At 36.4% G+C, this 20,326-nt stretch overlaps 1 long non-coding RNA gene across 1 annotated transcript; it reads left to right on the plus strand.

Annotated features, from left to right (window-relative positions):
• The first annotated feature begins 99 nt into the window (after positions 1-99).
• On the plus strand, positions 100-20,029 carry LOC123524312 (uncharacterized). Its single transcript, XR_008370294.1, has 3 exons — positions 100-224; positions 7,120-7,215; positions 16,064-20,029. It is a non-coding gene; the product is annotated as an uncharacterized LOC123524312 (long non-coding RNA).
• The last annotated feature ends 297 nt before the right edge of the window (positions 20,030-20,326 follow it).

Below are 20,326 nucleotides of genomic sequence, written 5' to 3' on the forward strand. Positions count from 1 at the left end.
TTAGTATCATAAAATTATACTGTTTTTGCTGACTTTGCAGTAAAATTGCTATCAATGTATGATGTAATTTTCAGCGTTACGGCGATGGACAAGATATAATGGTTTTAGAGGAATTCAAGCTTTGACTGACTGATCTAGCGTCTATATTTGTCCTGTCGTGTTGTTTGTGGTAGACAGCTCTTTTATCCTTGAAGTCCAGGCTGACAGACAAAGTCCTCGTTAAGGTAAATAAAAACATAACTTCATATCATGCCCTGCTCTGCTAGTTTGAATTTTCTTTCACATGAATTACTGTTTGATTTGATTGACAGCCTCACACACATTGTCAAACTTTGTTACGATTGAGAGTATTACACTCTATGCCTGAAGTCGCTGTTCCGAATTCCGATGAGAGAGGAATTAAACGTGGTACTAGTATTTGATGAGATGCGAGTACTACGATTTTAATAACTCCTTTCTATCAACCAAATGTCTAATATAAGTAAACTAATAAGGATTTTTATACGCCCGAAGGGACGTATTATGTTATGACGCTGGTGTCCGTCTGTTCGTCTGTCCGTTAGCAATTTCGTGTCCGCTCTGTAATTCTTGAACCCCTTGAAGGATTTCAAGGAAACTTGACACAAATGTTCACCACACTGAGACGATGTGCAGAGCGCATGTTTTGGATGTCTCGCTTCAAGGTCAAGGTCACACTTAGGAGTCAAAGGTCATATCAGTTTGTTTCGTCTCCGCTCTGAAACTCTTGAACCCCTTGAAGGATTTCAAAGAAACTTGACACAAATGTTCACCACACTGAGACGACGTGCAGAGCGCATGTTCCGGATGACTCGCTTCAAGGTCAAGGTCACACTTAGGGGTCAAAAGTCATATCAGTTTGTTTTGTGTCCGATCTGTAACTCTTGAACTGCTGGAAGGATTTCAAAGAAACTTGGCAGAAATGTTCACCACACTGAGACGATGTGCAGAGCGCATGTTCCGGATGACTCGCTTCAAGGTCAAGGTCACACTTAAGGGTCAAAGGTCATATATGACTTTGCTTTGTGTATACTGCTCTGCATTGCAGTGCTCTTGTTTTTATTTGGCAGATCTCTTTTTTGTACTTACAATATTTTTTTTTGAATTACTTCCCTTTTATGTTACTATAAATAGCTTATTTTGAAACTTTTATATTATTGGCCGTAGGGAAAAACCGAGACCACTTTTCTGTGGTACAACATGGATGGTACTTCCAATTTTTAGGTCTATTTTTACATACCTGTACCTGATAAGGATTTTTTTGTAGGCCTTGAATATTTGTTTGTGGATTTGTTTTTTGAAGTTTTTCTTTTGTTGTTCCAGTCCTTTGGGCTACAACAGTCAAGTTCTTAAAATTTTGCTCCCATCCTATGATGTAAGCTTTCGGGCGTATATTGCCCCGCTTGGCGGCGCTCTTGTTAAAAAAATGTACAAACGTGTCACTCTGAAATTGAGACGGTATTTACGTCACCAATAGAATAGAACTTTCAGATAGACAAAGAAAATGAAATTATTTGCCTACATTATATAAATTATGATACCACATAAGTTTTAGCTCGACTATTTGAAGAATAAGGAGAGCTATCGTACTCACCACGGCGTTGGCGTCAAACCTTTATTAAAGGTACCAAATAAAGACGAACAAAAAAGCATAAATCTTAAAAAAAGACTACACATTTTGAAATATATATCTAAACATTACGATAGCCGTGCAATATTCCCTTCAAGTCAAAACATGTGCAGAGAAACGAATGATTTTTTATTGTATTTTCTTAGACTGATATTGGTGGTCATTTTGTCCTACTTTCATGTCTATCGTTTTTCCGTAAGCGATCAGAAATTCTCCGGGATCACGTGATTTTATAATTATTTCAAACGAATGTCCGTTTAAAGACGCGCCACAAAATAACTGTATTTTTAATCCACCGCCACGAGAGGGGGGATGGGGTTATAGGAATGGTCTCCGTCCGTCCTTCCGTATGTCCGTAAAATTTCGTGTCCGCTCCATATCTCCTAAATCCCTTGAAGGATTTTCATGAAACTTGGGTCAAATAATCACCTCCTCAAGACGATGTGCAGAACTTATAATTCAGCCTTGTCGACTCAAGGTCAAGGTCACAACTCAAGGTCAAAGGTTGAAGCCTTCCATTTTGTGTCCGCTCTGTATCTTCTAAACCCCTTGAAGGAATTTTATAGTACTTGGGTCAAATGATCACCTCCTCAAGACAATGTGCAGAACCTATAAGTCAGCCATGCCGGCTCAAGGTCAAGGTCACAACTTAGGGTTAAAGGTTTTAGCCTTCCATTTTATGCTCGCTCTTTATCTCCTAAACCCCTTGAAGGATTTTCATCAAACTTGGGTCAAATGATCACCTTATCAAGGCAATGTGCAGAACTTATGAGTCAACCATGTTGGCTTAAGGTCAAGGTCACAACTCAGAGTCAAATGTTTGAGCCTTCCATTTTATGTCCGCTCTGTATCTTCTAATCCCCTTGAAGGATTCATATGAAACTTGGGTCAAATGATCACCTTATCAAGGCAATGTGCAGAACGCATGAGTCAGCCATGTGGGCTCAAGGTCAAGGTCATAACTCAATGTCAAAGGTTTAAGCCTTCTATTTTGTGTCTGCTCTAGCTCCTAAATCCCTTGAAGGAATTTTATAAAACTTAGGTCAAATGATCATCTCATCAAGACGATGTGCAGAACTTATGAGTCAGCCATGCCGGCTCAAGGTAAAGGGTCAAAGGTTTGAGCCTTCCATTTTGTGTCCACTCTGTATCTCCTAAACCCCTTGAAGGATTTTTATCAAACTTTGGTCAAATGTTCACCTCATCAAGAATTCATGAGTCAGCCATGTCAACTTAAGGTCAAGGTCACAACTCAAGGTCAAAGGTTTGAGCTATGTGTCTCCTAAACCCCTTGAAGGATTTTCATGAAACTTGGGTCAAATGATCACCTCATCAAGACGATTTGCAGTATTTACGAGTCAGCCATGTCGGTTCAAGGTCAAGGTCACAGCTCAAGGTCAAAGGTTTACCCTTTCACTATCCATAACAGTGGCGGGGGTTTTAGCTGTTTTTCAGACTGCCTTGTTTTCATTTCCATGATAGTTATTATACATGATTTGCATGAAAAATATGACATATACAAGCTTTTAGTTTTACATTGACAGTGACATATGATACGCCAAGACTATGTGTTTAATGTAGTTTTTTTAATCAATGAAGCAATGTGTACATAAATCAGTGTATGTAGGTAAATTTCAATCACATTTCGTTTCTACAGTGTGAGATAGCGATTCATCTACATTCTTAAAACTAAAACTATTCTAACAAGAAATTGACTAAATAAATTTGCAGATCAAGTTGTGAAAACACATCTATTCAGGAAGGGCCTAAATTGTCCACCCGAAAACTTGCAGTATAGCTGTATATTACCTTTATCATAACAATGATTTTTAAGAAGTATTTTTGAGTTACAAAAATGTTGAATTCCCTATCATCACGTTATCGTTGGATCTGTTTATAAATTATAGCCTCGTTTCCAAGCATTCTTCCGAAAAAATCCGAAGATGCGCGACGGGTTCGTAAGCAGTCGGAAAACATACTTTCGGTTTGAAACAGGCAAAAGGTTTTTCGCTCACCTGTCACCTGTCACAAAGTGACAAGGTGAGCTTTTATGACCGCTTGATGTCCGTCGTGCGTCGTCCGTCGTCAGTCGTGCGTCGTCCGTCGTCCGTCAACAATTTCTACAAAAATCTTCTTCTTGAAAACCACTAGGCAGAATTAAACCAAACTTCGTAGGAATGATCCTTGGGTGCCCCTCTTTCAAAATTTTTCAAAGAATTGAATTCCATGCAGAACTCTGGTTGCCATGGCAACCGAAAGGAAAACTTTAAAAATCTTCTTGTCGAAAACCGCAGGGCCTAGGGCTTTGATATCTGGTGTGTAGCATCATCTAGTGATCTTCTACCAGATTTTTTCAAATTATCCCCCTAGGGTCAAATATGGCCCTGCCCCGGGGGTCACATGGTTTATATAGACTTACATAAGGAAAACATTGAAAATCTTCTTGTACAAAACCACATGACCTAGGGCTTTGATATTTGGTATGTAGCATCATCTAGTGGTCCTCTACTACGATTATTCAAATTATCCCCCTAGAGACAAATATGGCCCCGCCCGGGGTCACATGGTTTATATAGACTTATATAGGGAAAACTTTGAAAATCTTCTTGTACAAAACCACATGGCTTAGGGCTTTGATATTTGGTATGTAGCATCATCTAGTGGTCCTCTACCAAGATTGTTCAAATTATCCCCCAGGTTCAAATGTGACCCGCCCCGGGGGTCCCAAGTTTTACATAGACTTTTATAGGGAAAAAAGTTCAAAAATCTTCTTGTCTGAAGCCACAACATTTAGACCTTTGATATTTGGTTTGTAGCATTGTCTTATGGTCCTCAACCAAAATTGTTCAAATTGTACCCCTTGGGTGAAAAGAGGCCCTGCCCTGGGGGTCCCAAGTTTTATATAGACTTATATAGGAAAAAGCTTTAAAAATCTTCTTTTCTGAAACCATACACCCTATGCTTTTGATATTTGGTATGTTGCATTGTCTAGTAGTCCTCTACCAAAATTGTTCAATTATGCCCCTGGGGTTAAAAGAGCCTGGGGTCACTTAGTTATTATATAGAAAAAATACTTAAAAATCATCTGATCCTATTTCCAAGACTGTTTAATTATAATTATCTGATGACCCCAAGTAATATGATGTCACTTGACTTTGACCTTGACCTACTGACCTACTTTCTTGTTTTTTAAGATACTGCCTTGAAATTTTGATGACATACACAATTTTGCACACAAATTGTAAAACTGAATTTCATTGACCATGAATGTGACCTGCTGACTTCCTTAATATTTTATCATCAGTTTGACATTTGAAACATGTAGCTCGTATTACTCAGGTGAGTGATCCAGGGTCATCATGACCCTCTTGTTGTTTATGTGTTGGTTATTCTTTAACATATTCACAACTATTTGGTCAGATCCAAATCAGTGGGTCATATTTTCAGTAAATATGAAGTCTCAGCTACAAACTCTGATTTTCATTTAATACTCGTTCGGGTTTTAGTAGTGGACCTTTAAGTTTTTCGTATCAGTACACATTTTACAAAACCTTTTAACCTTACAACACAAAGTCACTTGTGTACCATCACCATGTCCAGTTTTAGGCAAGAGTATATTACTCCATCAAAATTTTGTTTCAAGTATGCCCCCTTTTAACTTACATATCTTGGTTAAGTTTTTCTGACCAGTTCATATTTTCTTCTTTTTTTTCAGTTTTGACATTGGGTTTCAAAACTTTTATCACTTGTTTATTATAACGGTCTCTATTTTAGACAAGAGTACATGACTCTGTCAAGGTTTTTGGTTGAATTAAGGCCCTTTTAGCTCGACGTTTTGAAGAAAAAGTAGAGCTATGTAGCTCGCCTCAGCGTCGGCGTCGGCGTCGTCGTTGGTTAGTTTTTGATAAAGTCATATATCTCTGTTACTATCATAGCTATTGACCTGAAACTTAAAATACTTATTTACTATCAAAGTTCACCAGAAGAAACAATCCCCATAACTCTGATCTGAATTTTGACAGAGTTATGCCCCTTTTTAATTTATAATTTTTTGGTTAAAGTTATTTATAAAGTCAAATATCCATGTTACATTCAAAGCATTTGACTTGAAACTTGATTATTTACTATCAAAGTCTACACTAGGAGAAACAATACTCATAATTCTGATTTGAATGTTGACAGAGTAATGTCCCTTTTTAACTTAAAATTTTTTGGTTAAAGATTTATAAAGTTTTTACTGGCAAAGCTCTAATTCAGATTCAAGCACTGAGAAAATCAAGCGCGCTGTCTTACGGACAGATCTTGTTGGACTTGGAAATTGGGTCAGTTTTTGTACAAGTCCACATTTTGACAAAATCTTTTGACATATAGCTTTAAAACTTTCAACACTTGAGTACCATCACCATGTCCAGTTTTAGACAAGAGTACATAACTCCATCAAGGATTTTATTTGAATTATGGCTCCTTATAATTTAAAATTTTTGGTTAAGTTTTTTGTACCAGTTCATATTTTGTATAAACTGTTTGACATTTAGCTTTGAAAAATTGAACACTTGTTCATGGTCAAAATCTCTGTCTGCCGTCAAGGGTCTTTGGTCATTTTTGGACTTGGAAGTCAGTTAAGTTTTTCGTACCAGTCCAAATTTTATCTTAACTGTCTGACATATGGCTTGGAAACCTTGACCACTTGTTTACCATCATAATCTCCATGTATATGCAATACTACATATCTAGGACACGGATTTTGGTTCAGTTATGACCCCTTTTTGACATAGAAATTACTTAATATTTTGAACCCATACTTACATCAATTCTTTGAATAGTTGGGCGCGCTGTCAGTTCTCATTCTATATTATTCTTTCTTTCGACGAGTATAGACGACTACCTTTGCACAGATCTGTTGTGCGTTTATTTCGTTGACGATGGTTCGTGTGGTCTTGTGAAATCCTGCATTTGTAATTACAAAAATGTAAACTTGTTTTCATCATGTCTATATTGTTTGATAAAAAAAAATCCGTAAAGATGTATTTGCTTTTTCGCGGATTGCGGCTTTCCGGATTTCGCATAATGCCGCTAGGGGGCGTGAGGGGTGTTGCATCATGAACAGACTCAATCAAACCGAGTCTGTTATTATGTTGCTTGGTTGTGTTCTGTGCTTCCAAAGGAACTTTTCGCAGATTTTATTATTTATTTTATAAGATTCAGATGTTATTTAAAGTTATACATCATTTTTAAAAAAAACTGGTTGGTAGAAGGTTTTTTTTTTTATTTTAGAGGTGTTTTAAAATACTCATTTTATGGCCAAAAATGTATTTTTCCAAGTATAAAATTTCTGGCTCTTGGCATGTTTTGAAATACTATTTTTCTGAAACTTTACAGTTGTTTTACACGGAAATGTAACTTTTATACTGACTAAAAATGGTATCCTGAATGTTTTATAACAGTCTTCTAAAACGTGTGATGTATTTCAGGTTATGAAAAAAAGGCAAGAAGAACATTGTTTGGCTTTATCATCGTGTAGTTTTGTGTTTGTTGTTTCCAACAGCTGACAGACTGATGTAGCCAAGGTAATATAATCTTCAAAATCTTTATTTGACATTGAAAACAATCTATGATGAATTGTGTGTCATTATATAAGTTCTGAACTGTTAGTTAGCTTTTAGCTGTACCCGAATCATACTGAATCGGCATCCAATTTTTGTAAACGTTTTGACGCACTTTCACTTTATCTGTTCAATAGATTTGCTTCATCCTTATAATGCAAGAGATAGGGCACTTTTATTTACTTTTTTTGAGCCCAAGCAAACTTTATTTCATTGGATAGCTAAAAATTTGAATTTTCAGAAAATCTATTTCTTAGTTGTCAAAGCGGGTGGAATCACCAAATTTTCAAGATTTTTTCGTTTAAGTTTTGTATGTAAGCTGGTATCTCATTGCCCATTAATGGGAATGGATTGAATTGTCCATTGTCATATATAATCGGATTTGGAATGTACAGGTTCCTTAACCCTGTGTTGTAATTTTACAAAATTATTCCCTTTTTCGACTTTATTATTCATTCACTTGACAAAGCTGTTGAATAGCCGAGAGTTGCTGTCCGCAGACAGCTCTTGTTAAAAATTATACCCCTTTTTAGCTCATCTGATTTTTTTGAAAAAAAATGATGAGTTATGTTTAGGTCAGCTTTTCTCCTAAACTATCAAAGGTATTGCTTTGAAGCTTGGAACACTTGTTCACCATCATTAGCTGACCCTGTACACCAAGAAACATAACTCTATCCTGCTTTTGCAAAAATTATGGCCCCTTTTGGACTTAGAAAATATCAGATTTCTTGGTTAAGTTTTATGTTTAGGTCAGGGTTTTTTCCTAAACTATCAAAGATATTGCTTTGAAACTTGCAACTGTTGTTCAACATCATAAGTTGACCCTGTGCAACAAGGAACATAACTCCATTCTGCTTTTTGCAAGAATTATGGCCCCTTTTGTACTTAGAAAATCTGATTTCTTGGTTAAGTTTTATGTTTAGGTCAGCTTTTCTCCTAAACTATCCAACGTATTGTTTTGAAACTTGCAACACTTGTTCACCATCATTAGCTGACCCTGTAGAGCAAGAAAAATAACTCCATCATGCTTTTTGCAAGCTTTATGGCCCCTTTTGGACTTAGAAAATATCAGATTTCTTGGTTAAGTTTTATGTTTAGGTCAACCTTTTCTCTTAAACTATCAAAGCTATTGCTTTGAAACTTGCAACACTTGTTCACCATCATAAGCTGACCCTGTACAGCAAGAAACATAACTCCATCCTGCTTTTTTGCAATAATTATTGCCCCTTTTGGCCTTAGAAAATCAGTTTTCTTGGTTTAGTATTATGTTTAAGTCAGCTTTTCTCATAAACTATCAAAGCTATTGCTTTAAAACTTGCAACAGTTTTTCACCATCATAAGCGGACGCTGTACATCAAGAAACATAACTCTATTCTGCTTTTTGCAAGAATGATGGCCCTTTTTAGACTTAGAAAATCATGGGTAGGACAATATTTCTATTTTACAAAAATCAGGTGAGCGTCAGCACCCGCAAGGCGGTACTCTTGTTAGCTCGACTATTCGAAGAATAGGGGAGCTATCCTACTCGCCCCGGCGTCGGCATGAGCGTTAGCGTCACACAAATGTTAAAGTTTGCGTACCGCCCCAAATATTTTCAAAGTCCATTGAGATATTGCTTTCATATTTTGCATACTTGTTTACAATCATGACCCCAGTCTGTAAAAAGGAGGAAGCAACTCTATCAAGCATTTTGACTGAATTATGGCCCCTTTTCGACTTAGAATATGCTTATTGTAATGTTAAAATTTGCGTACCACCCCAAATATTTTCAAAGTCCATTGAGATATTACTTTCATATTTTGCATACTTGTTTACCATCATGACCCCAGTCTGTAAAAAGGAGGAGGCAACTCTATCAAGCATTTTGACTGAATTATGGCCCCTTTTCGACTTAGAATATGCTTATTGTAATGTTAAAGTTTTACTCATAGCTTATATTATACTGTCAAGCACTGAGAATAGCCGAGGACGCTGTCCACTGACATCTCTTGTTTGACTTAGCTATTTTTAGCTCGACTATTCGAAGAATAGTCTAGCTATTCTGCTCACCCTGGCGTCGGCGTCGGCGTCGGCGTCGGTGTCGGCGTCGGCGTCACACCTTGGTTAAGTTTTTGCATGCAAGTACATACAGCTATCATTTAAAGGCATATAGTTTTGAAACTTATTTATTCTTCTTCTAGGTCAATTACCAACCTCACTGGGTCAAGTTCCATTACTCTAACATGTATTTTGAGCAAATTATGCCCCCTTTTGGACTTAGAAAATTCTGGTTAAAGTTTTACATGCAAGTTACTATCTCCAAAACTAATGCAGATATTTATTGAATTGAAACTTCACATGTGTCTTCGGGGTTATAAAACTAGTTGATAGCACCAAGTCTCATAACTCTGACCTTCATTTGGCCAAATTATGCCCCCTTTTGGACTTAGAAAATTCTGGTTAAAGTTTTGCGTGCAAGTACATACAGCTATTACTAAAAGGCATATAGATTTGAAACTTATTTTTTCTTTTTCTAGATCAATTACCTACCTCTCTTGGTCAAGTCCCATAACTCTGACATGTATTTTGGCCAAATTATGCCCCCTTTTGGACTTAAAAAATTCTGGTTAAAGTTTTGCGTGCAAGTACATACAGCTATTACTAAAAGGCATATAGATTTGAAACTTATTTTTTCTTTTTCTAGATCAATTACCTACCTCACTGGGTCAAGTCCCATAACTCTGACATGTATTTTGGCCAAATTATGCCCCCTTTTGGACTTAAAAAATCCTGGTTAAAGTTTTACATGCAAGTAACTATCTCCAAAACTACTACAGATATTAAATTGAAACTTCACGTGTGTCTTCCGGGTTATAAAACTAGTTGATAGCACCAAGTCCCATAACTCTGACATGTATTTTGGCCAAATTATGCCCCCTTTTGGACTTAGAAAATCCTGGTTAAAGTTTTGCGTGCAAGTACATACAGCTATTACCAAAAGGCATATAGCTTTGAAACTTATTTATTCATTTTCTAGGTCAATTACCAACCTCACTGGGTCAAGTTCCATAACTTTTAACATGTATTTTGAGCAAATTATGCCCCCTTTTGGACTTAGAAAATTCTGGTTAAAGTTTTACATGCAAGTTACTATCCCCAAAACTAATGCAGATATTGAATTGAAACTTAACATGTTTTTTCGGGGTTATAAAACTAGTTGATAGCATCAAGTCCCATAACTCTGATATATATTTTAGTCAAATTATGTCCCCTTTCGAACTTAAAACTCTTTTGATATTTAACATTTTGGGTAATAATTTCCTGCTTCTGTGACAATATTTCGAATAGTCGAGCTTGGCTGTCTTACGGACAGCCCTTGTTGGTTAGGTTCTTGTATGTAAGCTAGTATATCAGTACCCACTACATTTAGGTCACAATCTTATTTAATATACTGATCTGACATGCAGTGTACAGGTTCCATAACTCTTCTTTGCATGTCCCTTTTCGACATTCATTCAATTCATTGCTGTTATCTGACAGCTCATGTTACTGAATGAATGTGGTCTAAACTTGAATTAGTAGTTCCACACCTTATTATACATGACGAAGTGCATTGATCTAGCACTAATAAATACGGAACTATGCCCCATTTTAGCTCGACTATTTAACTTATAAGACACGCATGCACGCAAACACGCATCCCTTTGTACCTCACTACTTTCCAGATATTTCTTATACTTATTTAAAACATAATTATATCTTTTACGATTTTATTATCCCTCAAACACCCAACTCAAACACATACCGTAACATGAAAAGGAATATTTTAAACTAGTCTGATTCATGAAAAAAAATCTACGAAGTATTGTCGTCACTTGATCGTCGGCGTCGGTGTCGGCGTCGGCATTGGTTTAATTCTTTGTTAAGGTCCACCTTTTCTCAAAAACTATAAGAGCTACTGCTTTGAAAATTTGCACACTTGTTTGTCATTATTAGTTGACTATGTAGGACAAGAACCATAACTCTAATTTGCATTTTGTCATAATTATGGCCCTTTTCGTACTTAGAAAATTTGATTTTCTTGGTTAAATTTTTTTTTGGGCCACTTTTTCCCAAAAGCTATAAGATAAAGATTTTGCACACTTGTTTATCAGCATTAGGTGAATAAGTAGACCAAGAAGCATTGCTCTAACCTGAATTTTGTCAGAATTTTGGCCCTTTTTGTAGAAAAATATAATTTTTTGCCATGGTTAAAATTTTTGTTTAGGTCGACTTTACTTGAATGCTGTGAGAACAATAGCTTTGAAACTTCACATTCTTGTTAAACATCATTAGATACAAAGGAAAAAGAGCCTAAAGACTGATATACATTTTATATGAATTATGGCCCTTAATGTACATAGAAAATTTGAATTTCTTTTTGTTTAGATCCATTTTTCTTGAATTCTATTAGAGCTATGGCTTTGACTCTTTGTATACTTGTTTATTGTCATGTGATTAGTAAGTAGGTCAAGAACTCCAATATATCTCTCTTGTATTTTGTCAGAATCATCGGGTTTTTTTACTTAGATAATATTTCATTTCATGTTGTTTTTTGAGTCGGCTAAACGATGAAATCGTTTTGACGAGTCCTTGCTATCCAGCGATTCTCTAAGTCTAAATGGACCAAATAACACAGTGAAGGGATGTAGTTCCATTAGATTTCTCAAACTTCAAACAGTTCACTGCATGAATGAAGTTAGGTTGTGTCAATTCCCTTTGCTATGACCAATATACGATGTAATCTGTCATATTTTTGACTTGTAATTGTGCAATACTCGAATGTAACTCATTAAGCATAAATGTGCATTTTAAGAATTGCGCAGGCTTACAAAGCTTGGGTAACATCCAGCGAAAGACAAAAAATAGTTCCACTGGGCTCCAGATACGATGCGTATTAGCGTAAATTACGTATAGAAATAATGCAAATATGCATGTCTAATAATTTCTAAGCGTATAAAAACGTATATAAAATTACAGAAACGCACACAATGCTTTTTTAAAAATAAAATCTGAATCGTATGGATGCGTTAGGTAACATAGCCGATCAGCCTTAATTCTCCCACATTGAACGTAAACACGCATCGTATGATTTCTATAAACTTTGCGTGGGTTGAATTTTGCAGTCAGTAAACGGATAAATTATCGGAAGAAGAAGCTCTTACTGGTTTGTTTAGTTACTACTGATATTAAAAATGATTTTAATTCTTACTTTTCGAGAAATAAACAAATCGGCGAAACATTAAATTGTATTTTCTTGTAGTTTTTGAAATCGAAAGTAGATCGTCTATGTTTGGCTGCTTTCAGGAAACGAAACAACTTTTTTATGAAAAGATTTAAATAAGGGGTAATTTAACCGTAAACTTCAATGTCAGATACTGCCAATTGCTGCTAAATGTCTTCGTATCATCACAATTTGTAAAATATATTGTTAAAACTGGAGAAAAGTGTAATCGTATCCGGATATAATATTTTGGGTAAATATCGAGCTGTGTTATGAAATTTTAAGAAAAAAACTAAAAACAGACTGAAACTGGTAGACTATACTGTCAGTACATCAATCATTAGCCGACTCAGGCCATTCAGGCCTTTGATTTTATTTTTTTTTTTTTTTTTTTAATTCACTTTTCTTGAATACTTATTATAGCTTTGAAACTTCAAACATTTTTTGTCATCAGTTAACATGATTAAGAAGGCCAAGAACTATAACTCTTTTCTTACATATTGCCCAGCACCTGCAGACGATGCTCTTGTTTCCTAATTTCCTTACACTAACTTGTAACACATAATTTTTCTTAGATGTCCACAAACACCCGCTGTCTCGACTCACCCCCATACATGCCACACACCCTCAGAAATCTTCATTTTTTACGTCTTACTTATTATGTCACATATATCTTCTGTTTCCTTAGCATCCCTTATTACTATGGCCCCTCCCCAAACCTGACACACACACACACACACACACACACACAACACATTTTTCAATCTTGCTTTTGTCATATGATAAACATTTTTGAATAGTCGAGAGTACCGTTCTTCGGACAGGTCATTTCACTTATAATTTAAGGATTAAGTTTTGATGCACTATCTCCATTATTAATGTATTGATTTAACTTATTTTTATGTCCCCAGTATCGAAGACCCGAGAGGCACGTTTGAAATGTCTGTCCGTCCGCCCGTCCGTCATTTCAACACAGCCATATTACAACTACATCTGTAACTTATGTGTTCCACTCATCCTAAATTTTCCATCCAATTCAAATGAAACTTGGTATACATCATCAACATGACGTGAACAGTGTCATTATTTTTGTTTATACCATATATATCATAACCATACTATAACTACGTCTATACCTTGTGTTCTCAACTCCTGCTACGATTTCCATCCAGTTCCATTGGAACTTGGTAACATATGGTTGAGAATTACATGTTACATTTTTCCTAGCTGGCCTCTTTGTATTTTAATCTTTCAAGCATGTAAAAGAAGGGTTGCGTGTGTGTTTTGGGAAAAAGGGTTGCATGTCTTATACAGTGTTGGAATCATTATTGTTAAAAGTAATACCGCATCATTATCACCATCGTAAAAACCAAGGTACATAACTTTGAGACCTTTACATCATCAATTATGTCCCGTTTTTACTTAGAACTGTAGGTTTATGTTTCAATACACTTTCAGCCTCTTTATGATTTTTATTTTTTAATTTTAAAATGTTGTTCAACATCATCATTAGCATCATATATGACAAGGGCCATAACCCCACCACCAATCATTTATAAATCATGTCCTCCGTTTGGGAAAAAACGGGAAGTAATATTTTGTGGTGAATGCACCTGTCCGTCTGTCTGTCTGTGTGTCATATTTCTTGACCAGGCATAACGTAACAAAACATTCAAGGTATTTCTATAAACTTGACATATAGGTAGCTGGCAATGAAACAATTTGCAGAGTGCAAGAACCGGGTCAGAAGGTCAAGCGTTAAGATCACAAATGGAGACTATAAGTCAACATTGTCCCCCATATTTCTTGTCAAAATTATCTTGAAACTTCGTATAAAAGAATGTGTTGCTTCCACGATGTGCAGAATGCTATATTTTATAAATGTTTCATTCCTGAGAGGGTGATATGAAAAATGTTCACCGCGGGATTTATGAAAAATATCGACCGAGGCGACAGTGTTTGACCTGTCCGTCCGCCCGTGCGTCTGTCACACTTTCCTCTGTCTTTAACTCTTCATATAGTTTCCATTCAAGCAAATGAAACATGGTATACATTATCAACATGAAGTGGACATGAGCATATTATTTTTATGTCCGATAATAGAGTTATGTACCTTTAGTTTAAAGTGGGCATGCACAAATGATAAAAGCACAAACGGACGAGCAGGGGCGCTCTTTTTAATAGATTTTAATTTAGAAAAATAATCACTTTGAATCACGTTGAAATTAAATGTGTCGTTTTACATATATTGTTATTCCTTGTTTTCAACAATCGTATTGTATATACTTGCAGATTTTTTAAATTTAATTCCATCTACATATTGTAACAAGGGTGGCAAAGGCTTCAGCTGTAATTACGTATGTACTGGGCTATTGAAACACACCTGTTGTCAGAGTGTTTTGCTCACATTTTAGCTCGACTATTCGAAGAATAAGTAGAACTATTCTACTCGCCACGGCGTTGGCGTTGGCGTCGCACCTTTAATAATTTTTGTACCAGTTTACATTTTGATAAAGTCTTTTGAGATAAAGCTTTGAAACTTTCAACAATTGTGTACACTCACCATGTCTAGTATTAGGCAAGAGTGCATAACTGTAGCAATGATTTTGGCTTAACTCTGTCAACTAAATTGGCTGAATTATGGCCTTTTTTGGACTTAAAAATTTGTACAATTTTTGAAAAAGTTTATGCTTTGTCAAAACTATTTGACATGTGGCTTTGAAACTTTGAACACTTGTTAATCATCATGATTTTCATCAAGAGTACATAACTCTGTCAACTATTTTGGCTGGATTATGGCCCTTTTCGAACTTGAAATTGGTTCAGTTTTTGTACAAGTACGTGTTTTGTCAACACTATTTGACATGTGGCTTTGAAACTATGCACACTTGCTTATCATCATGATTTCCATTAGAAGGCAAGAGTACATAGCTATGTCATATATTTTGGCTGAATTTTGGCCCTTTTTGCACTTGGAAATCAGTTAAGTTTTTCAAAGCGGGTCATAGTTTGCCATATGGCTTTGAAACTTTGACCACATTTTTACCATCATAGTCTACATATGTAGGCAAGACTACATAACTAGGACAAGGACTTTAGCTCAGTTATGGCCTTTTTGACATAGAAATTAGTTACGTTTTGCATACCATTCCATATTTTGTCTACGCTGTTTGACATATGGCTTTAAAACTTTTGGCACTTACTTATCATTATGGTCGCACATTGCCATATAGTGCAAGAATTATCCAAATGCTGGTGCATAGTTGCACAAATGCTGGTGCATAGTTTGTCTTACCTATTCTTTTTTTTTTTTGTCTTAAAATCTCTGGTAATATTTTGACCCTATACTTCTATCAATTCTTCGAAAAGTCGAGCGCGCTGTCATCAGACAGCTCTTATTGTGATATAATTTTGTTTTTAACGTGCTTCCTCCTGTCAAATATTTCCATTCCCAGCTTTAGCTGTTATTTTTTTAATGAAAATTCGGGAAAAAACGGAATATGTAGTTTGATTTGACTGATCTTTGTCTTGAAATATTTTGTTACATATAACATTTGTCTCCATTTTCAGGATGATTTCAAACATACAAGTGAGAACTATCTGCAGAATGAAGAAGGAAGAATTAAGTATTGTAAATCCACGACAGCCCGGAACCAGCACAGACATGGCACTACAACAGCACTGGCATAAGCACACAAACATGGCAACGCTGGCACAAGCATGATGGATAGCTCACACATATATAATTGAGAATGTTTAATAATATAAATGTATTTTGTTAAAAATGGCATAAATAACTGGAGTAAAAATGAGGATTTTTTTTCAGAACACCGATACATACTTTTGTTTAGACACAGCAAGTATTTCTAGATCGGTTATTTTTGCAGGATAAGTAATAGGTGAATCTCATTACTCGGTTTAAATAAATTCAAATCTGCCATACAAGTAATGCCGCTTTCCTGTAGCTTAACACAAGACAAAGATGACATGTCTTATAAGATCGTTCTGTATGCAGATAAAATCGCTTGAAAATAATTCGATATATATATAAATTAAATTCCATGCATTCTAATACCTTTTTCCCAAAATGTTACATACTTTTCCAACGCAACGTCGCCACGCAACTTCGCATGTTATGAGCAACGTCACGCTTAATTGTCATTGCCTCAAAATGAATATGTTGAAAAAAGTTTTTTTAATTTTTTTAATGCTAAGGGTCTCCTTTTATTAAAGTGACGTATTTATTGAAGCATATTTTCGGTTTATGTAGTTCATATTTTTAGAGTTAAATTGTAGTTTCATGCCAATGAACGCCATATTTTGATTTCTCGTTGTTGAAACAGTAAGATACAATCAGGATACAATGTATTGGTATGTTTTGATAATCCTCTGCAAGTATTAAATATAATTTCATGCTATCTAACTAAAACTGTACAGATAAAATCAAATTTCATTTGATTAAACTTGTATTCTACTGTCCTTGGTCGGAGTTGTCTAAATCTAGCTTTTTAAAGTCATTTTAGCTCCATTTCTTTTACACAGCATTTTACACTGACTGGCATAACTCATAACTGAAACCTAACTCGAGCACTAACATTAACGCTTGAGACTGAAATGACTTTTTAAAGCAAGTTTGTCTTTTATAATTGCAATGTTTGAAATTTAAGACTGGTATATGATGAGGGGTAAAAAGATGCGTTGATTAAATGTTAAGAAAAATATGTGCTTGTAGCCCTAAATTTAAATGGATTGCTAGAATATAATTGTAAATTATGACCTGATAAGGTCATTGCTTCAAACACAAAGAAATCGAGAAATCCAAATATGATGTCCATTGGTAAGGAACTGCACCTGAACACGAAAGGATATAAATTAGAAAGAAGTAGATAATTTTATTGAAAGACAGAGCTGTATAAATGCTTGCAAAAACAATAAAATACACACTAAAGAGAAACATATGTATCTCGTAACTTATAAACATAGGCATTGTGACGTCATTGAGTTGCGTGGTTGAATGAGATAAATTCATACAAACTCGACAAGAGATCAAACATTAGCTGTGAATGAACTTTTTATACGCCGGTCTCTGAAAGAGCGGGGCGTATTATGTAAACACCCATGGCTGTCGGGCGGGCTTTGTCCAAAGTAATGTCCGCTCTCTAAGTCAATCAGTTTTCATTTGATCTTCAACAAATTTCGTGACAATGTTTATTGGCATAATATATCGGCCAAGTTCGATAACCAGCAAAATCACCAAGGCAGTCTTGAGTTATGGCCCTTGAATTACTTGAAAATCTGCAAATTTAGCCTTGTCCGCCCTCTAAGTTAAACAGTTTTCATTCGATCTTCACCAAACTTGCTGACAATATTTGTGGGCATGATATCTTGGCCAAGTTTGATAATCAGCAAAATCACCCAGACACTCTTGGATTATGGCCCTTGAATTACTTGAAAAATTGGGAATTTAGCCTTGTCCGCTCTCTTAGTCCAACACTTTTCATCTGATCTTCCAGAAACTTGCAGATAATGTTTATCGGTATAATATTTCGGTCAAGATCGATGACCAGCCATATCGCCCCAGGCCCTTGAATTAGGCCAAATTCGATGACGGGCGTATTTTGTGTCAGTCTGCCACTGTTGTTTAACAACGTTTGATTAAAACAGTTATTAGACAGACAATTGTAAAAGAACATGTAATACTGAATTATCGTTCACTCGGGAAGAACAGATTTAGTTCACTCTATGAAAGATAGTCCGATCTTATACTGAAACATTTTATATATTTTATATACGTTTTTACAGTAGTAGTAGGTAACCAGTACCACTATTTTATTTTTTTTTTAAATACGTTTAAAAATAAGCAGATACAGACAAGGACAAAAACACTAAAACCATGTCTATCATACATATTTATTGATAATACGCAGTTTGCACTTTGTATGGCAGTATTTTTTCTACCGGCTAGTTCTCAATGGCAGTCAGAGATTTGAACCAAAGAATACCATGTTTTTCTTTATTTTTTACTGTTGAATTCAGAGATTTTTATAGATCACATTCAATTTGAAAATATTTCATATATCAAGAACATTAACACTTTAAGTTGCGTCATAAAGGGACCATGGTTAAATAAGACTATTTTTGCTATTTATTGCGGCTTGAAAATTGAATAAAAGGCAGTACAGTTTTGTTGATTATTTTTCTTTAAAGATGAAAAATCATAAAATATATATATTTTCACCCAAAGTTACCTCTCTTCCCCTCCTTGATGCCATTTTCACTATGCAGTGAAGGTCAGCCTAAGCGACTCGATTTTTTCCTTCCAAAGTTACCTTCTCTTCCATCGACGCCATTTGCAAAAGAAAGGGGAGGTCAGCCAAATCGACTCGTTTCTTTTTCCATCCAAAGCTACCTCCCCTCCTTGACGTCATTGAAAATGCAGGGCAGGTCACCTTTACCAACTCGGTTTCTTTTTCCATCCAAAACTTACCTCTTCTCCTAGACGCCATTTCCAAAAAAAATGGGAGGTCACCCTAATCGACCTTTTTCCTGTCCAAAGTTACCTCCCCTTTCCATCTTGACGCCATTTGAAAAATTCATGAGATGTCCTAAACCCACCATTTTTGCATCTATAGTTACTTCCCTTTCTTATCTCGATGCCATTTGTACTTTTTCCATCATGATATATACCTGCCGTTCCCATCTTAAAGCCACTTAAAGTTCCCTTCAAGGTTACCACCTCTTGCCATCTAAACGCCATTTGCAAACTGCAGGGGAAGTCACACCTTTTTATTTACTCACAGGTTACCTCCACTAGCTATCTTGGCGCCATTTGTAAAGTGCAGGGGATGTCACTAACCTTTATTTCCTTCATAAGTTACCTCTACCTATCTTGACGCCACTTGCAAAATTCTTCATTCAAAGGTTACCTACCATTGCCATTTGACGCCATTTGTAAATTCCAGGGGAGGTCACACAGACACTTTTTACAACCAAGGTCACCTCCTCTGGCCACCTCGACGCCATTTGCAATTTCCAGGGGAGATCCTTTTAACCGGTCCTTTTCTCTTCCCCCTTCCGAGGTTACCTCACTTTGCCGTCTTGAAGCCATTTGCAATTTCCAGGCGATGTCACACTAACCGGCCCTCTTTTTTTTGTTTTTCCTCCTTCCGAGGTTACCTCCCGTTGCCGTCTTGACGCCATTCGCAATTTCCAGGGGAGGTCACTCTAGGCGGCCCCTTTTTTCTCCTTCCGAGGTTATCTCCCCTTGCCGTCTTGACGCCATTTGCATTTTCTAGGGGAGGTCACTCTAACCGGCCCTCTTTTTTTCTCCTCCCGAGGTTACCTCTCCTTGCCATCTTGACGCCATTTGCAGTTTCCAGGGGAAGTTAATCTAACCGGCCCCCTTTTTCTCCTTCCGAAGTTTTGACGCCATTTGCAATTTCCACGGGAGGTCACTAAATGGCCCCCTCCTTTTTTGTTTCTTTCTCCTTCCGATGTTACCTCCCTTTGCCGTCTTGACGCCATTTGCAATTTTCAGGGGAGTTCACTCTAACCGGCCCGTTTTTTCCTCCTTTCGAGGTTACCTCCCTTTGCCGTCTTGACGCCATTTGTAATTTCCATGGGAGGTCACTCTAACCGGACCGTTTTTCCCTCCTTTCGAGGTTACCTCCCCTTGCCGTCTAGACGCCATTTGCAATTTCCATGGGAGGTCACTCTAACCGGACCGTTTTTTCCTCCTTTCAAGGTTACCTCCCCTTGCCGTCTTGACGCCATTTGCAATTTCCAGGGGAGGTCACTCTAACCGGCCCGTTTTTTTTCCTCCTTTCGAGGTTA

This window comes from Mercenaria mercenaria, chromosome 3, assembly GCF_021730395.1.
Source record: "Mercenaria mercenaria strain notata chromosome 3, MADL_Memer_1, whole genome shotgun sequence".
In the NCBI taxonomy this organism is placed as follows: domain Eukaryota; kingdom Metazoa; phylum Mollusca; class Bivalvia; order Venerida; family Veneridae; genus Mercenaria; species Mercenaria mercenaria.